The following is an 18,782-nucleotide window of genomic DNA, read 5'->3' on the forward strand; positions in this document are numbered from 1 at the left end:
GGAAATTACCTCTATGTAAAATAGCAGAAATGCAAATGTTACTGTCATGGGTCCCCTATTTCTGCACAGTTATAACTGACTACAGTCATCCATATACAGGAATAACACATCACACAATTTAAGCACTTCCCTACCCGGCCATAGTAATATGACATCCTGGGTGGACGTCAAATGACGGCCTGGGCTTCCCGGCCGTCTAGGGGGCACGCGCGTCCGCCGCGTTGCCGGTGCGTGTGCCCGGCGGCAGCGATGTCCGCCGGGCACCCGCGATTGCCCGTTAACCAGGCCGGACCATGGATCTGTGTGTGTAAACACACAGATCCACGTCCTGTCAGTTGAGAGGAGACCGATATGTGTTCCCAGTACAGCGGAACACTGATCGGTCTCCTCCCCTTGTACGTCCCCGCCCCCTACAGTTAGAATCACTCCCCTAGGAAACATTTAACCCCTCGTCTCCCCCTAGTGGTTAACCCCTTCCCTGCCTGTCACATTTATACAGTAATCAATGCAATTTTATAGCATTGATCGCTGTATAAATGTGAATGGTCCCAAAAACTGTGTCAAAAGTGTCCGATGTGTCTGCCATAATGTCGCAGTCACGCCGCTATTACTAGTAAAAAAAATAAATATATATTTTTTAAAAATGCCATAAATCTATCCCGTATTTTTTAGATGCTATAACTTTTGCGCAAACCAATCACTATATGCTTATTGCAATTTTTTACCAAAAATATGTAGAAGAATACGTATCGGCCGAAACTGAGGAAAATTTTTTATTTTTTTTTTTTTAAATTGGGATATTTATTATAGCAACAAGTAAAAAATATTGTGTTTTTATCAAAATTGTCGCTCTTCTTTTGTTTATAGCGCAAAAAATAAAAACCGCAGAGGTGATCAAATATCACCAAAAGAAAGCTCTATTTGTGGGGAAAAAAGGACGTCAATTTCGTTTGGGTGCAACGTCGCAGGACCGCGCAATTGTCATTTAAAATGTGACAGCGCTGAAAACTAAAAATTGGTCTGGGAAGGAAGGGGGTGAAAATACTCTGTATTGAACCGGTTAAAGTCCAACTCAAAAAAATTTGAAGAATATTATTATTATTATTATTATTATTATTATTATTATTATACAGGATTTATATAGTGTTAACAGTTTGTGCAGCGCTTTACAACATGAGGGCAGACAGTACAGTTATGCCCCGTACACACAGTCGGATTTTCCGATGGAAAATGTCCGATCGGGGGTTCCATCGGACATTTTCCATCGGATTTTCCGACACACAAAGTTGGAGAGCAGGAGATAAAATTTTCCGACAACAAAATCCGTTGTCGGAAATTCCGATCGTGTGTACACAAATCCGACGGACAAAGTGCCACACATGCTCAGAATAAATAAAGAGATGAAAGCTATTGGCCACTGCCCCGTTTATAGTACCGACGTACGTGTTTTACGTCACCGCGTTTAGAACGATCGGATTTTCCGACAACTTTGTACGACCGTGTGTAGACAAAACAAGTTTGAGCCAACATCCGTCGGAAAAAATCCTAGGATTTTGTTGTCGGAATGTCCGAACAAAGTCCGACCGTGTGTACGCTCTATAACAATACAATTCAATACAAGAGGAATCAGAAGGCGCTGCTCGATAAAGCTTACAATCTAGAAGGGAGGGTCAAGGGATACAAAAGGTAATAACTGTGGGGGATGATCTGATGGAGAAAATAAAAGTACAGTTGTTAGGTGGAGGCAGGATAGGCTTCTCTGAAGAGGAGGGTTTTCAGGGATCATCTAATAGAAAAGTAGGAGATAGTCGGACAGATTGTGTGTTAGTAAATTAATGATACATGTGGAGACTGAAGGGGTGGGCTGAGGGGTAGAGAGATAGATTTAGGTGTCGTCAGAGTAAAGATGGTATTGGAAGCCCAGGAAGGAGGATATTTGGTGGGAAGTGCTTCCCCTCCAGATATCGTCTGTCATCTCTTCCCGCGATAAAGTCATTCAAACCAAATTATTATACAGGTCTTACTTTACCCCTTGTTTACTCCATACACTAAAGAGACTACCCTCCGCAACATGTTCCTGATGTGACATGGCTGATGGTACATTTTTCCACTTAATGTGGGAGTGCCCGCCGATTAGGAAATTCTAGTTGGGGGTCACGGCCCTTATCAGCTCCCTCACTCAGTTGCCTAACATCTGTAATCCCCTGAGATGCCTGCTGGGCTATATAAACGATGAAAGTATATCTAAGAATGTACAAACCTTTCTAAGAATAATCGTATTTTATGCAAAGAAAACGATAACTATGCACTGGAAATCCCAATCCTCACCCACTATAGCCTTCTGGCTCACAATAGACAATCGAGCTATACCTCTATATAAATTGACGTATGAGGCCAGAGGTTGCCCAAAAAAGTTTCATAAGATCTGGAATCCATGGGTTAGTTCAGAATGCACTATACCATCTGCTCCTTGAGTTACCTGAAAATGTTAGTTGATTTTTAGTCGTCATGCTGGAATTTAGAGGGCAACATTGAAACTCCTCTATTGATCTGTACTCACAGACTGGATACCATGTAACTGCACCTCACTGCCGAATGAGCACTGTTTGCTCTCCTAATGTTATATACGTATTTGTATATTTGTCTGTTTGTTCATTTGTATTTAAATAATAAAAAAAAATTATACCTTTAAAAAAAAAAAAGTATATCTCCAGCCAAATGGCCTCCATACCGTCAGGACGTGTTATTTTATTCACTACAGAGCTACCCGACTGCTGTTGAGCCATATGGGCTAGTAACCAACTGGACTGGTTCCCACATTCAAAATATTTCTGCTGGGTATAGAATGATTTCCTTTTTGCAGCAACAGACATATGGTCTGAATATAAAGGAGACGTAAACTCCCAGTGGATGCGGTTAGAGATAGTTGGGGCTGTCAAATAAGTCGCTTCAGCTGTTTGGTACCTTTTTGCTGGATCTTCCTCGTCTTGTCGGGAAGAACGGTTAATAAATGATATAGTGGACTTAAGAGCCCCTCTCAAATATGCCTTCAAGGCGTCCCAAACCATTAAACCACGTTCAGAGCCGTGGGCGTCCAGGAAAGCCGCTAGTTGATCTGGTATCCTGTCATTGGACCCAATCAGGGACAGCTAAGCAACAGTGACAAAGGCGAATGGTCCGACACTCCCCTAGGCAGATATGTGATAGAGGACAATTTGGTGAGAAACTTATCATTACCTAATGCCAAATCAATTCTTGAGAGATGGCCTCTGCTGGGGGTGGACCATGAATATAAAACATAGGCTTCTGGATACATTGCAGCAAAAACCATCGCCTCTTTAACCACCTGTAGGTTAGCAGGAGGGGGGTTGTAAATACCCATAATCACAAATGGGAGTATATGTAGCTGTGCCCGGATAAAGACATACCTCCCATGGGGGTCTGACTGAACCTTCACACACTCCCATGAGACCGAGCTGTGCACCAATACTGATACCCCCCTAGAATAAGAGGAATGACAGGAATGGCCCGTCCACTGCAGCCAAGGCTTCTTGAGGTGATCAATGTGTTCAGGAGTAAAGTGCGTCTCCTGAAGACATATCAGGTGATCATTGGATTTAAGTATTGTGGCAAACACTTTGGAATGCTTGTGGGGGGTACCCAGACCCCTTACATTCCATGACAAAAAGGTACTGAGATTAGCCATCAAACAGTCGAAAAATTATGTTCAGCATATCAGGAAATAAAAATGAGATAGCATGTAATGAGATAAAATGTGTGGCAGTAAAACTATATATGTACCAATGAACAAAACGGCAAGTGGCGTAACAATTGTGGCCAAAAGCCAAACCATAAATAATTGATGTAGCTAGTAACTGTTGACTGATTATGTAGATAAGAAGTATCAACAGGGCATTACCTGCACATTGCAACAGCATATGTGAAGGTAATTTGTGGTAGTAACCATCCCGTTCTCAGAAAAAAAAAAAGGGGGGGGTACATTCTACATTGCTATTGTTAGATGAAATAAACAGTGTCAGACTGAACAGTGTCAAATGCACATAATACCCGTATCGCAGTGTATAATACTACCAGAGTTCAAAGCCTTCCCCCCAATGGTTAGTAGGTAGACAACAGAAGCCATTTGGTTAAGGAGTTCCAGGTTCTCCCCTGGATTCTGGCCCTCAGCCTTTTCAGGGAGCCCTACTATCCTAAGGTTGTTGCGTCTAAGGGGATTTTCGAGGCCATCAGCTTTTTGGGACCAGAAAGAGATTTGTTTCTCAGCAGCTGTCACCCGACCAGGGAAAGGGGAAAAAATCATCTTTCAAGGTGGAAATTCTCCTCTCAGTTTCTGCCACCCTTTCCCTAACATGCTGCAAGTCATGTCTCATGAGGCTTATGTCCACTATGATCTCCTCCATCTTGCCTGTCAGGGAGGTCCTACTGGAGGTGATCGCCTCAAGAAGCTGGGCATGTACTTGCTCCAGGGTCAGTTTACCCGTTTTTACTCTGCCGCCGATGTGCCGACTCTCGAGGTAGCACCGGTAGCCGCCACCCCGCTGCTCCGCGTTTGAGGAGGGCCGCTAATGCCATCTTGTCTCTCCATGCAGGCAATTTCTTTAAGACGATCCTCTGGTGTAGTGGGGGTAGCCTTGCTCATAATATAAGTCTGCAGTGCATGTATAATGTCTGGGCAGCTCAAAGAAGCAGTTTGTGGAGTGAGAGCTGCTAGTAATATGCAGGATTGATGCAGATTCTATGGGTGGCTGGCAGAGCTCTCCTCAGACACGTCTGGCCATGTCAATGGTAGCCATGCCCCTAGGCCATGATTACTTTATAATGTTGATATTCCACCACTAGCTAACAACTGAATTTTACTTTCTCGAACAATTCATCCCCACACAGTTATTACCTTTTTTTATCACTTGCCCTTCCCTTCAGATTGTAAACTGAACAGGGCCCTCCTATCCCCCTTTTCTTGAATTTTATTGTAACTGTACTATCTCCCTTTATTTTGTAAAGCGCTGCACAAACAGTTGGTGCGATATAAAGCCTGTATCATAATAATAATAATACTATTCGTTTTATTTCATTATTATCATGGTACCAAGTAAGCGACCTCCAGTGTTCCCAATGCAGCAGAGCCGTCACTCAGCATGAGACATGAAAGTTAGTAGGTGTCTAGTGCATAACTGAAAATCAGATTTAAGCCATACAACTTGATCATAGCTCCTTACAGGACCATGAGAGAGCAGAAGCACAATGATGAGGTCATCTCCCTGCTCTACCCTCCTGTAATCATGTTTGTAAAGGGAGACTAACAGCATGGGAGAGCTGCTGTGCAAATGATTACAGAGGCTAATATAAATATAGATTCGGGTACTTACACTTGTTTTATATAAATATGTATTTAACTACTTCCCAGCTGGCCAATGTACATAAACGGCCAGGGTGGGCACTCTCTCCTTCTGAGTGGACTTCAGGAACATCCCTCAGAAGGAGGGGGCGCGCAGCGGCGCGATCCCGATGCGCTTGTGTCACCCGGACACGGCGCATCTCTGATCAGCGGGAGGGCTCTGTGATTGGCCCTTCTGATCATATGACGGCCATGTCCAATCACAGCCGTCTTGTGATGTAAACACAGAGCCAGTTGCTAAGCAATTGGCTCTCCTTTCCTCACACAGAAGTTGTCGGTGAAGAGAGGGGATCGCTGCAGCCGGCTGGTGATCAGTGAGTATGAGCTGTTTTTTACAGCTTTTTACTCACTGATCACCAACCTAGTGTCACCACACAATGTAAAACACCCATGTCCCAACACAATGTCCCCACACAATGTCCCCAAAACACATGTCCCCAGATAATAAAAACACCTGTCCCCCACATATGTCCCACTAAAATCACATGTCCCAATGATTAGCTACACACATTTGTCCGTGATCTCCTGCGCACATCTGTACATGATCATTTGCATACATCTATTAGTGATCACACAAACCAATTATTATACACTTAACGGAATTTTTTTTACCAAAAACATGTAGCAGAATACATTTTGGCTTAAATTTATGACAAAATTCGACTTTATTGGATTTCTTTTAAAACAGAAATATTGTTTTTTTTCCAAATTTCCTCTCTTTTTTCGCTTATATAACAAAAAATAAGAAACGGAGTCGTGAATAAATACCACCAAATGAAAGCTCTATTTGTGCAAACAAAATGCTAAAAATTTCATTTGGGTACAGCGTAGCATAACCGCGCAATTGTCACTGAAAATGCGAGAGCTCTGAAAGCTGCAAATTGGTGTGGGAAGGAAGGGGGCGAAAGTGTCCAGTATTGATGTGGTTAATAACTTTTAATCAGCAATGGACTAAAGTAAACTGGATTGGACTTTATATTTTAGTTTGCCCTGAGTTCTAGCAGTTGCAAAGTTTTCTTCATAAAACTAGTACACCACTAGGTGACTCTATTCACTGTCTGGGATTGTTTTTCAGCTCAGACACTCTATATAACAAATATAAGACAGGAAGTACGTTTTTGTACAGCCGTATATCACTGTGTGATTGGATACTTTCTGTATTGCATACAGTAATAATCTCCCGCATCCTCCTCTTTTGCTCCATTGATTGTTAGATGATAATTTGTTCCAGATCCCGATCCAACAAACCTCTCTGGGACCCCAGTATATCGTTCTGTTGCTTTCTGGACAAGAAGACTTATAGGTTGTCCTGGCTTTTGTTGGTACCAGTATAACGTAATAAATTTTGCATTAGGGTTATAAAGATCCTCACTGGATGTACATGAAATTGTAATTGTGTCTCCCGGTGATTTCACAATGTATTCTTGAGTCTGAGCCATCGCAATCTGACCACAGGAATCTGAACAAACACAATGGGGGCAATTAACATTCCTAATCTGAATGAATCTGACTGTTCAAATGACGATAAAAAGGGTGTAAATGGCACAAGTAAATTAAAATGGGTTATATAATTATATTTGTTTTCACAGGTAATTAGTTAAACAGGGATTCCAGTGATATAGTCAGTCATTCATGATTACTGACTCCACTTACTGAATATGCCAAACGGAGGCATTAGATATACTTCCATTCTTCTTTATTTAGCAGAATAATATATTAGGCAAACATCATTGTAACTCACTTGTCTTAAATAAAACCTGTGCTAAAGGTTACCAGTCTTTTAAAACCGATTTAATGCTTTTCAATCTGCCACTAAATCCCGGGGATATTAATGACACCCTAAATTATCACTCATAAATTATAAATAAGCTGTAAAAATAAATGAAAAGGTATAATAATATACTATACCTTGTATATAAAGGAAAAAGACACAGAGTAGATATGTCACCGGAATCATCTTGAAGTCTCTGGATTGTCACATACACAGATCAATGGTCTGCAACTCTTTATATCACATGAAATCTCCGGGGAAATAACTTCAGAGATTCTGTATGTAAAACATCAGACATGCAAATATCACAGTCATGGGTTTTTTTAGTTAACCACTGTGCTGTATAATAACTGACTGTAGCCAAACACACACAGGATAAGCTGAATGCAATGTACTAAGTAAATGACCCAATTTTTCCAATTTGCAAATTTTTTAGGAGATGAAGGTCAATGTTTGTGTTTTATTACAGCCAAAATGTTGGTTTAATAAAACAAGCTAACAATTACTCCTATGCTTTTTGGAGGACCTATGAATGCCTACCATGTTAACTGTTACACTGCTAAATTTGTGTGGAGCACCGAAGTATTATATTGGGTCAAGTGTGGATACAGCCATTTTGTATACACCGATAAACCATAACTTTATAACCACCCACCTAATATTGGGTAGGTCCCCCCCTTTTACCATCAAAACAGCCTTGACATGTCAAGGCATGGACGCCACTAGACCTCTGAAGGTATGCTGTTGTATCTGGCACCAAGCCATCAGTAGCAGATCCTTTAAGTCCTGTAAGTTGTAAGATGGGGCCTCCATAGATCGGACTTGTTTTTCCAGCACACCCCACAGATGCTCGATTGGAGAAATTGGAGGCCAAGTGAACATCTTAAACTCATTGTTGTGATCCTCAAACCATTCTTGAACCATTTTTGAAGTGTGGCAGGGTGCATTATCCTGCTTAAAGAGGCCTCTGCCTTCAGGAAAGGACGTTTCCATGAAGGGGTGTACTTGGTCAGCAACAATGTTTAAGTAGATGGTACGTGTCAAGTAGCACGAATAACTAACAAGAATGGCAGGACCCAAGGTTTCCCAGCAGAACATTGTCCAAAGCATCACACTGCCTCCACTGGCTTGTTCCCATACTGTATACTGGTACCATCTCTTCCTTAGGTAAGCGGCGCACAAGCACCCAGCCATCCACATGATGTAAAAGAAAACATGATTCATCAGACCAGGCCACCTTCTTCCATTGCTCTGTGGTCCAGTTCTGATGCTCAAGTGTCCATTGTAGCTGCTGACAGATCTGCAGTTACGCACCCCCATACACAACAAACTACAATGCCCATTTTTTCTTTCCCGATGAGTGAGCCAGCTCAGCGCTGCTATCCGCAGCTGGCACAGTGCATTGTGATTACCTGCGGTTATGTGCGGATAGCTGCGCTAAATCGCTCCTGGATGAAGTTAATTCTATTTTTTCTATCCGCACCAAACTGCATGTAATGAAAACGCAGCTAAACGCAGTGTGTGAATGGGGCCATAGGAAAGCATTGTGTGCATTTAGCTGTGGTAGAAAACACAGCTAAAAGCACAATTCTATCCGTCCGTGTGAAAGGGGCCTTATGGAAGTGTGGCAAAAAGAAAGCCATTGCTGAAAGAAAGCCATAAGAATTCCCCTTTGCAGATTGTGAGAAGCCATGTTGGGGACACAGCAAACATGTGGAAGAAGGTGCTCTGGTCAGATGTGACCAAAATTGAACTTTTTGGCCTTAAAGCAAAATGCTATGTGTGGCAGAAAACTAACACTGCACATCACCCTGAATACACCATCCCCACTGTGAAACATGGTGGTGGCAGCATCATGTTGTGGGGATGCTTTTATTAGGCAGGGACATGGGAGCTGGTCAGAGTTGATGGGCAGATGGATGGAGCCAAATACAGGGCAATCTTAGAAGAAAACCTGTTAGAGTCTGCAAAAGACTTGAGACTGGGGTGGAGGTTCACCTTACAGCAGAACAAAGACCCTAAATATACAGCCAGAGGTACAATGGAATGGTTTAGATCAAAGCATATTCATGTGTTAGAATGGCCCAGTCAAAGCCCAGACCTAAATCTAATTGAGAATATGTGGCAAGATTTGAAAATTGCTCTTCGCAGACACTCTCCATCCAATCTGACAGAGCTTGAGCTATTTTGCAAAGAAGAATGGGCAAAAATGTCACTCTCTAGATCAGGGGTCTCCAAACTTTTCAAACCAAGGGTCAGTTTATTGTCCTTCAGGCTCTAGGAGGGCCAGATTGTGGCCAGCGTAGGCAGAAAATGTCCTGGGCCCCGCATCAGTGAGAATAAACATGGCCTCAAGGTTGGTGGCCATTAGGAGGGGTAGTAGTGCCCCTATTAGTAAGAGGAATAGTATCCCATCATTGGTATCAGTGGAAGAAATAGTGCCCCATTGTCGGTGTCAGTGGGAGGAATAGTGCCTCAAATCTATTGAAGGAATAGTCCCCCAAGGGCCAGATAAAGGCTAGCAAAGGGCCACATCTGGCCCTCAGGCTGCAGTTTGGAGACCCCTGATCTAGATGTGCAAAGCTGGTAGAGACATACCTAAAAAGACTTGCAGGTGAAATTGCAGTGAAAGGAGGTTCTACAAAGTATTGAGGGGCTGAATACAAATGCACGCAACCCTTTTCACATATTTATTTGTAAAAAAATTTGAAAACTATTTATCATTTTCCTTCCACTTAACAATTATGTGCAACTTTGTTTTGGTATGAATGCTTTTTCAAAGCACTGTAGATGTATTTCCTTTAATACTTTGTGATGAACAAAATGTCTTTGTTAAGAGCAGTATGACTTACTTGTAATACTGCTTTGTATAAATCTATGCATAGGGTCACTTGGCATTGACCTATTCATAAAACTCTTTTGTAATGTAAATGATAGTATGACTGACCTTTGACTATTTATCAGTTCACTTAGTATAGGCTTGTTGGCAGGTCCACTAGATGGCTCTGTTCTCATTATAGTACGGCAAAGAAAACAATGTAATTAGTTGTTATCTCCCCTTCTCCCCTTGTATAGAAGTCCTTCCTCTAGTGTTGTAATGGGTGGAGTTAGTGCTCACATATGTGCCAGCACTGGGAGGAGTCTAAGTAGTCAGGGCATGGAAATGGGATACCCCATATCTGCTCAAATGCAGTCACCTGCAAAGCTGATCAAAAGGCCTGTTGCATTGCTGAAGTCCCAGGTGAGGTGGTACAGAATATGGGAAGCCTGGACACTGTCCTCTGATGTGCAGAGTAGTGGAGCCTGGGAATGACAGTGTCATCTGGGAGTGTGTCCGGCTGGGCAGAGCTATAGGAAGGACATTGGGAAGATACTGGTATACTAAAAAAGCACCTTGATCCCCCCTGACCCTCAGCTATGGGTCCTGTGACTTGGGGAAGGAAGCCCAAAGAATGTGACTGTAAACCCAACATTTCATATTCCTGATATGTGCCGGCTGTACCACACTTTTATGAAAATGCATCCTGTTTTTTTTGTATTACTTCCTTTTTGTGAAATCCCTGGGGGTTCTGCCAGTCCCTCTGCTTTCCTATTTTAAAAAAATCTGACCATACTAGGCATGAGAACACTGTGTGGTCAGATTTCTGGCTGTGCTCCTCCAGTGATCAGGCATGTGCTGACATGCCATTAATTTATATTTTAAACTTAATGGGTTGGTTTACAAGGTGAGGGTTCACATATACTTTAAGTCTGTGAACTTAGTATACATGAGGAAGTGGTCCCAACTCTGTGGTTCTCCCTAGGAGGAATGGAGGGAAGATGGCTAAAAGATGTGTGCTTGTACGCTGTGCTAAAATGACTGCAGCAGAATGACTTTCCTTGCATGTACAGAATGGATAGCTTTACATTTGGCTTTAAACAATTCTGCTAGTATGTAAAATGTGTTATGTCATAAAAATGTTACAGTAAATTGTGGAAAATGTAATTCTATGTGCGGACATTCCCCTTACTAACCACCTCCCGCTCGCCATATAGCAAAATGACGGGCGCAAGGTGGCTCTCTCGTTCTGGTACGACGTCATATAACGTCGAATCACTCTTACCGCACTTGCGCGGCGATCTGCAGCCCGCTGTGTCCCTGGGACATGGGGCATCCCTGATCTTGGTAAAGAGCTGATGATGAGGCTCTTTACCCATGTGATCAGCTGTGTCCAATCACATGTAAACAAGGAAATGCTGGTTATCGGCTTTCCTCTTCTCACACTGACAGAGTGTGTGGAGAGGAGAGCCGATCAGCAGCATTTCCTCACAGAGCAGACCTGCACAGATAACCAGGGCACTGATTGTCAGTGCAGCCCCAACAGTACCCAGCAGCAATGCCAATCAGTGTCCATCAGTGATGTCAATCAGTACCCCTCAGGGATGCCAGTCAGTGCTGCCTTTTAGTGCCCATCAGTGCCTGCTCATCAGTACCCAGCAGTGCCACCAATTAGTGCCCATCAGTGCCTGCTCATCAGTACCCAGCAGTGTCACCAATTAGTGGCCATCAGTGGAACCTATCAGTGCCACATATTAGTGCTCAGCAGTGCTGCACATCAGTGCTTCGTATTAGTGCCTCTTCATCAGTGCCTATCAGTGCAGCCTCATCAGCGCACATCAGTGAAGGAAAAAATTGCTTATTTACAAAACTTTCTAACAGAATTTTTTTTTTTTTCAGTCTTTTTTTAGCGAAATTTTTTATTTTATTTTGGGTACTGCGTTTCATGGCCGCGCAATTGTCATCCACAGTGCTGAAAGCTGAAAATTGACCTGGGCAGGAAGGGAGTGAAAGTGCCCGGTATTGAAGTTGGTGATGAGCATTAAGACATATGTCCAGGAATGTCGAGAGTGAGCCTCAGGCGTGTGACACAATATGGCGGACAGTTTAACTCAACAACAGGTGGTTGTCCTATCCAGGAAGAAGTGAGCCGGGGTCTTACACCCCAACATCTGTACTGTATGTAGTGCAAATGACATTTCATATTCTTATTAATCCTATTGTAAATGTTTTGTGATTTGACTTGTAATGTAAATGCATAGCTCCCAACTGTCCCTGATTTCGAGGAACTGTTCCTGATTTGAAACAAAGTCCCCTCTGTCCCTCTTTCCTCCTCATTTGTCCCTCATTTTGGTCTGATCTATATAGTTGGATATAAAATGCACTATTTATCTTTCAAAAAGTGTTCCACAGTGCTAAACCTTTCATTTGATTTCTACATTTTTGCATTTGTAAATTTTAATAGCCAGTATAAAGGAATAGTAGTGGTAAAAAAAAAAACACTTGTTGGTTTAACTAACCATTTTTTAAAAATAATTCTCCTTAAGGGTGTCCTGTGCCTACATACTTTTGCTAATAGGTGTCCCTCGTTCTCATTTCTAAAAGTTGGGAGATATGTAAATGTCTTGTAATTTGCACAAAGCTTTCATTGATCCACATTACCTCATGCTTTATGTAATGGTGACCCTTTATATTTGGGCTTGTGGAAGCAATAAAATCAGTACAGCTATTGGTACCATGCAGTCTGTACTCCAGCAAAGAGAGAAATTACGTTTTTGTACAGCTGTGTATCACTGTGTGTATGGAGACGCTGTATGTTGAAAACAGAAATAATTTCCTTCATCTTCTTCTTTCATTTCCTTAATAGTAAGATGATAATTTGTTCCAGATCCTGATCCACTGAACCTCTCCGGAACCTCAGGATATCTTTCAGTTGCTTTATTAATAAGAGGTTTTGGTGTCTGTCCTGGTCTTTTTTGGAACCAGACTAAAGGGTTAAATTTTTCTCCAGAATGGTAAAGATCTTGTCTGGACGTACATGAAATGGTGAGAGTGTCTCCCGGTGATTTCACAATGTATTGTGGTGTCTGAGTCAATACAACGTCACAACAGGTATCTGATAAAATAAAATTTGTACAAGTTACAAAAATGTGGATGGTGAAGATTGCATGTTCATATATCTATGCAATTAGCCAATGCAAGTCAGAGATTTTAGTTTAGAAATGTTAATTTATATAGTGTTAACAGTTTGTGCAGCATGAGGACAGACAGTACAGTTACAATACAATTCAATACAAGAGGAATCAGAAGGCGCTGCTCGATAAAGCTTACAATCTAGAAGGGAGGGTCAAGGGATACAAAAGGTAATAACTGTGGGGGATGATCTGATGGAGAAAATAAAAGTACAGTTGTTAGGTGGAGGCAGGATAGGCTTCTCTGAAGAGGAGGGTTTTCAGGGATCATCTAATAGAAAACAGAGTAGGAGATAGTCGGACAGATTGTGTGTTAGTAAATTAATGATACATGTGGAGACTGAAGGGGTGGGCTGAGGGGTAGAGAGATAGATTTAGGTGTCGTCAGAGTAAAGATGATATTGGAAGCCCAGGAAGGAGGATATTTGGCGGGAAGTGCTTCCCCTCCAGGTTTCGTCTGTCATCTCTTCCCGAGATAAAGTCATTCAAACCAAATTATTATACAGGTCCCACTTTACCCCTTGTTTACTCCATAGACTAAAGAGACTACCCTCCGCAACATGTTCCCGATGTGGCATGGCTGATGGTACATTTTTCCACTTAATGTAGGAGTGCCCGCCGATTAGAAAATTCTGGTCGGGGGTCACGGCCCTTATCAGCTCCCTCACTCAGTTGCCTAACATCTGTAATCCCCTGAGATGCCTGCTGGGATATATAGACGATGAAAGTATATCTAAGAATGTACAAACGTTTCTAAGAATAATCCTATTTTATGCAAAAAAAACGATAACTATGCACTGGAAATCCCAATCCTCACCCACTATAGCCTTCTGGCTCACAATAGACAATCAAGCTATACCTCTATATAAATTGATGTATGAGGCCAGAAGATGCCCAAAAAAGTTTCATAAGATCTGGAATCCATGGGTTAGTTCAGAATGCACTATACCACCTGCTCCTTGAGTTACCTGAAAATGTTAGTTGATTTTTAGTCGTCATAATGGAATTTAGAGCGCAACATTAAAACTCCTCTATTGATCTGTATTCACTGACTGGATACCATGTAACTGTACCTCACTGCTGAATGAGCACTGTTTGCCCTCTTAATGTTATATACGTATTTGTATATTTGTCTGTTTGTTCATTTGTATTTAAACAATAAAAAAAAATTATACCTTTAAAAAAAAAAAAAGTATATCTCCGAACCATCAGGGCGTGTTATTTTATTCACTACAGAGCTACCCAACTGCTGTTGAGCCATATGGGCTAGTAACCGACTGGACTGGTTCTCACTATCAAAATATTTCTGCTGGGTATAGAATGATTTCCTTTTTGCAGTGGCAGACATAAGGTCTGAATATAAACTCCCAGTGGATACGGTTAGAGTTAGTTGGGGTTGTCAAATAAGTTCATTCAGCTGTTTGGTACCTTTTTGCTAGATTTTCCTTGTCTTGTCGAGAAGAATGTTTAATAAATTATATTTTGGACTTAAGAGCCCCTCTCAAATAAGCCTTCAAGGCGTCCCAAAACATTAAGCCACGTTCAGAGCCATGGGCATCCAGGAAAGCCGCTAGTTGATCTGGTATCCTGTCATTGGACCCAATCAGGGACAGCCAAGCAACAGTGACAAAGGCGAATGGTCCGACACTCCCCTAGGCAGATATGTGATAGAGAACAATATGGTGAGAAAATTATCATTACCTAATGCCAAATCAATTCTTGAGAGACGGCCTCTGCTGGGGGTGGACCATGAATATAAAACACAGGCTTCTGGATACATTGCAGCAAAAACCATCGCCTCTTTAACCACCTGTAAGTTAGCAAGAGGGGGGTTGTAAATACCCATAATCACAAATGGGAGTACATTTAGCTGTGCCCGGATAAAGACCGATGAGACCGAGCGGTGCACCAATACTGATACCCCCCTAGAATAAGAGGAATGACAGGAATGGCTCGTCCACTGCAGCCAAGGCTTCTTGAGGTGATCAATGTGTTCAGGAGTAAAGTGCGTCTGCTGAAGATATATCAGGTGAGCATTGGATTTAAGTATTGTGGTAAACACTTTGGAATGCTTGTGGGGGGGTACCCAGACCCCTTACATTCCATGACAAAAAGGTACTGAGATTAGCCATCAAACAGTCGAAAAATTATGTTCAGTATATCAGGAAATAACAATGAGATAGCATGTAATGAGATAAAATGTGTGGCAATAAAACTATATATGTACCAATGAACAAAACGGCAAGTGGCGTAACAATTGTGGCCAAAAGCCAAACCATAAATAACTGATGTAGCTAGTAACTGTTGACTGATTATGTAGATAAGAAGTATCAACGGGGCATTACCTGAACATTGCAACAGCATATGTGAAGTTAATTTGTGGTAGTAGCCATCCCATTAGGCTCTCAGAAAAAAAAAGGGGGGGGGGGGAGGTGGTAAATTCTACATTGCTATTGCCAGATGAAATAAACAGTGTCAGACTGAACAGTGTCAAATACCCGTATTGCAGTGTATGATACTACCAGAGTTCAGAGCCTTCCCCCAATGGTTAGTAGGTAGACAACAGAAGCCATTTGGATAAGGAGTTCCGGGTTCATCCAGAAGAGGGCAGCAATTCACCAGGGATGACTAGAATAAGTCTGAAACTCAGAAAATCTACTGAAAAAAAGGCAAAGCAGAAAAAAAAGCCATGTTTCCACAAAGTCCCCTGGATTCTGGCCCTCAGCCTTTTCAGGGAGCCCTACTATCCTGAGGTTGTTGCGTCTAAGGCGATTTTCAAGGTCATCAGCTTTTTGGGACCAGAAAGACATTTGTTTCTCAGCAGCTGTCACCCGACCACGGAAAGGGAAAAAATCATCTTTCAAGGTGGAAATTCTCCTCTCAGTTTCTGCCACCCATTCCCTAACATGCTGCAAGTCATGTCTCATGAGGCTTATGTCCACTTTGATCTCCTCCATCTTGCCTGTCAGGGAGGTCCTACTGGAGGTGATCGCCTCAAGGAGCTGGGCATGTACTTGCTCCAGGGTCAGTTTACCATTTTCTCCGCCACCGATGTGCCGACTCTCGAGATAGCTCCGGTAGCCACCGCCACGTTTGAGGAGGGCCGCTGATGCTATCTTGTCTCTCCATGCAGGCAATTTCTTTAAGACGATCCGCTGGTGTAGAGGGGGTAGCCTTGCTCATAATATAAGTCTGCAGTGCATGTATAATGTCTGGGCAACTCAAAGAAGCAGTTTGTGGAGTGAGAGCTGCTAGTAATATGCAGGATTGATGCGGATTCTATGGGTGGCTGGCAGAGCTCTCCTCAGACACATCTGGCCATGTCGATGGTAGCCATGCCCCTAGGCCATGATTACTTTATAATGTTGATATTCCACCACTAGCTAACAACTGAATATTACTTTCTCGAGCAATTCATCCCCACACAGTTATTACCTTTTTTTATCACTTGCCCTTCCCTTCAGATTGTAAACTGAACAGGACCCTCCTATCCCCCTTGTCTTGAATTTTATTGTAACTGTACTATCTCCCTTTATTTTGTAAAGCGCTGCACAAACAGTTGGTGCAATATAAAGCCTGTATTATAATAATAATAATAATAATAATAATAATAATATTATTCGTTTTATTTCATTATTATCATGGTACCAAGTAAGCGACCTCCAGTGTTCCCAATGCAGCAGAGCCATCACTCAGCATGAGACATGGACGTTAGTAGGTGTCTAGTGCGAGCTGGACCAATGTAACTATGTAAAATTTGCCATAACTGAAATTCAGCTTTAAGCCATACAACTTGATCATAGCTTCTTACAGGACCATGAGAGAGCAGAAGCACAATGATGAGGTAATCTCTCTGCTCTGCCCTCCTGTAAGCATGTTTGAAAAGGGAGACTAACAGCATGGGAGAGCTGCTGTGCAAATGATTACAGAGGCTAATATAAATATAGATTCGGGTACTTACACTTGTTTTATATAAATATATATTTAACTACTTCCCAGCTGGCCAATGTACATAAACGGCTAAGTGGACTTCAGGAACGTCCCTCAGAAGGAGGGGGAGCGCGCAGCAGCACGATCCCGATGCGCTCGTGCAGTGGCGGCTGGTGCTCAAAATTTTTGGGGGGGCGCAAACAAACTGAAAAATTCAGAAAAAAAAACCATCAATTGCAGCCTCACTCTGCACATCAAAACGCAGCCACTGTGCACATCAAATGCAGTTCTCTAAATGACTGACTTCAGACTGCGCATGCACAGTTCAGAATAACAGAATTTTTTTTTTCCCCAAAGTGTTTTACTGACAGCCATTTGTGAGTTGTGGTTGGCCAGGCTGGCAAGGGAGCCAGAAGTACTCGCTGCTTGCTTCCCCGCAGAAATCGCAGTGCGGGTAGCAGGGCCAGAATTTGTGATGACAGGCCAGGCTACTGCTGAGCAAGACGGGTACTCTTAGGCTCAGTTCACACTGCAGCGATGCGGAAACCCTGCAAATCCAGTACGGGTTCCTGCATCGTATACAACTCGCAGGCAGTTTACACTGCCCTTTGCGAACTGCTGGGGGTGTCAATACAATGTTAATGACACCTCCAGTAAAGTTTGCATATCGCGGTGCGAACTGTGAATTTGGATTCTGGTGCGGATCAAAAAATGGGTCCTGTGTGAGTTTGGTACGAATGCGATTTCAGCCATACCATCTGTATGGCTGAATTTGCATCACACAGACATCACATGAGATTTGCACAGCAGTGCGAATCACATGTGATGTCTGACATCGCAGCAGTGTGAACTGGCCCTAAATGTGCCCCCTCTTCTACTGTGGTGTTTGAGGGAGCTCAGGGAGGTTCACAGCAACCAGGCATGCAGAGAAAGCAGGGACGGGAGGTGTGCAGTCTGTGAGGCTGAAAAGGAGCCATTGCAGTGACCTCTGTTATCAAGCCTAAGTAGAGGAGGGGAGAGCATGGGGGAGGATCAGAGAGGCACTGTGCAGTGGTTAACATTACAGATAGTAGCTGGCTGGAGGGGACTTCATTATCAAGCACAGGGAGAGGAGGGGGGAGCGCGTGGGAAGGATCAGAGGCATCTGTTTTGCGGCTGCAGGGCTAGTGTTTTGTCAGGGACAGGCTGGATCAGTGTGATAGCAAGTGTACTTACTGGCACGGCTCTTCTGTTATCTTGTTATCCCAAAGTTAGTGCGGGAGGGAGAGCCAGTGTGCAGATCAGACCAGAAGAGTTCTCTATGTTTGCTCCGGATCTTCTGTAACACAGGCAGGGGCTGGCTCAAAGCTCTCAGAGAGAAACCCACGCCAAAATACATCTCACAGCAAGAACACCACAAAACCTCCAGCAGGTTTAAAAAATGTTAATACAGATCCCCCCAACACAGCAGCGGCACTTACCTTGCTGAATGCTGACTGTGTTGTCCTCTCCTCTCCTTTCCTCCTTGTCCTCTCCTCTCCTCCTTGTCCTCTCCTCTCCTCCTTGTCCTCTCCGGCGGTGTCTCCTTCCAGAAGCAATGGAGACATCCGCTCTTCATACTTCCTGTTATCTCTTTCCCATTGCGCCCGGGACAGAGACAACAGGAAATGACATCAA

At 42.9% G+C, this 18,782-nt stretch overlaps 1 long non-coding RNA gene across 1 annotated transcript; it reads right to left on the reverse strand.

Moving 5' to 3' along the window:
* Positions 1-6,177: 6,177 nt before the first annotated feature.
* Positions 6,178-12,681, reverse strand: LOC141125712 (uncharacterized). The gene is made up of 3 exons (XR_012241384.1): positions 12,667-12,681; positions 7,325-7,463; positions 6,178-6,875 (listed from the first exon to the last, which is right to left on the reverse strand). It is a non-coding gene; the product is annotated as an uncharacterized lncRNA (long non-coding RNA).
* Between the last annotated feature and the right edge of the window lie 6,101 nt (positions 12,682-18,782).

The sequence above is a fragment of the Aquarana catesbeiana genome, linkage group LG01, assembly GCF_042186555.1.
Source record: "Aquarana catesbeiana isolate 2022-GZ linkage group LG01, ASM4218655v1, whole genome shotgun sequence".
Taxonomy (NCBI): Eukaryota; Metazoa; Chordata; class Amphibia; order Anura; family Ranidae; genus Aquarana; species Aquarana catesbeiana.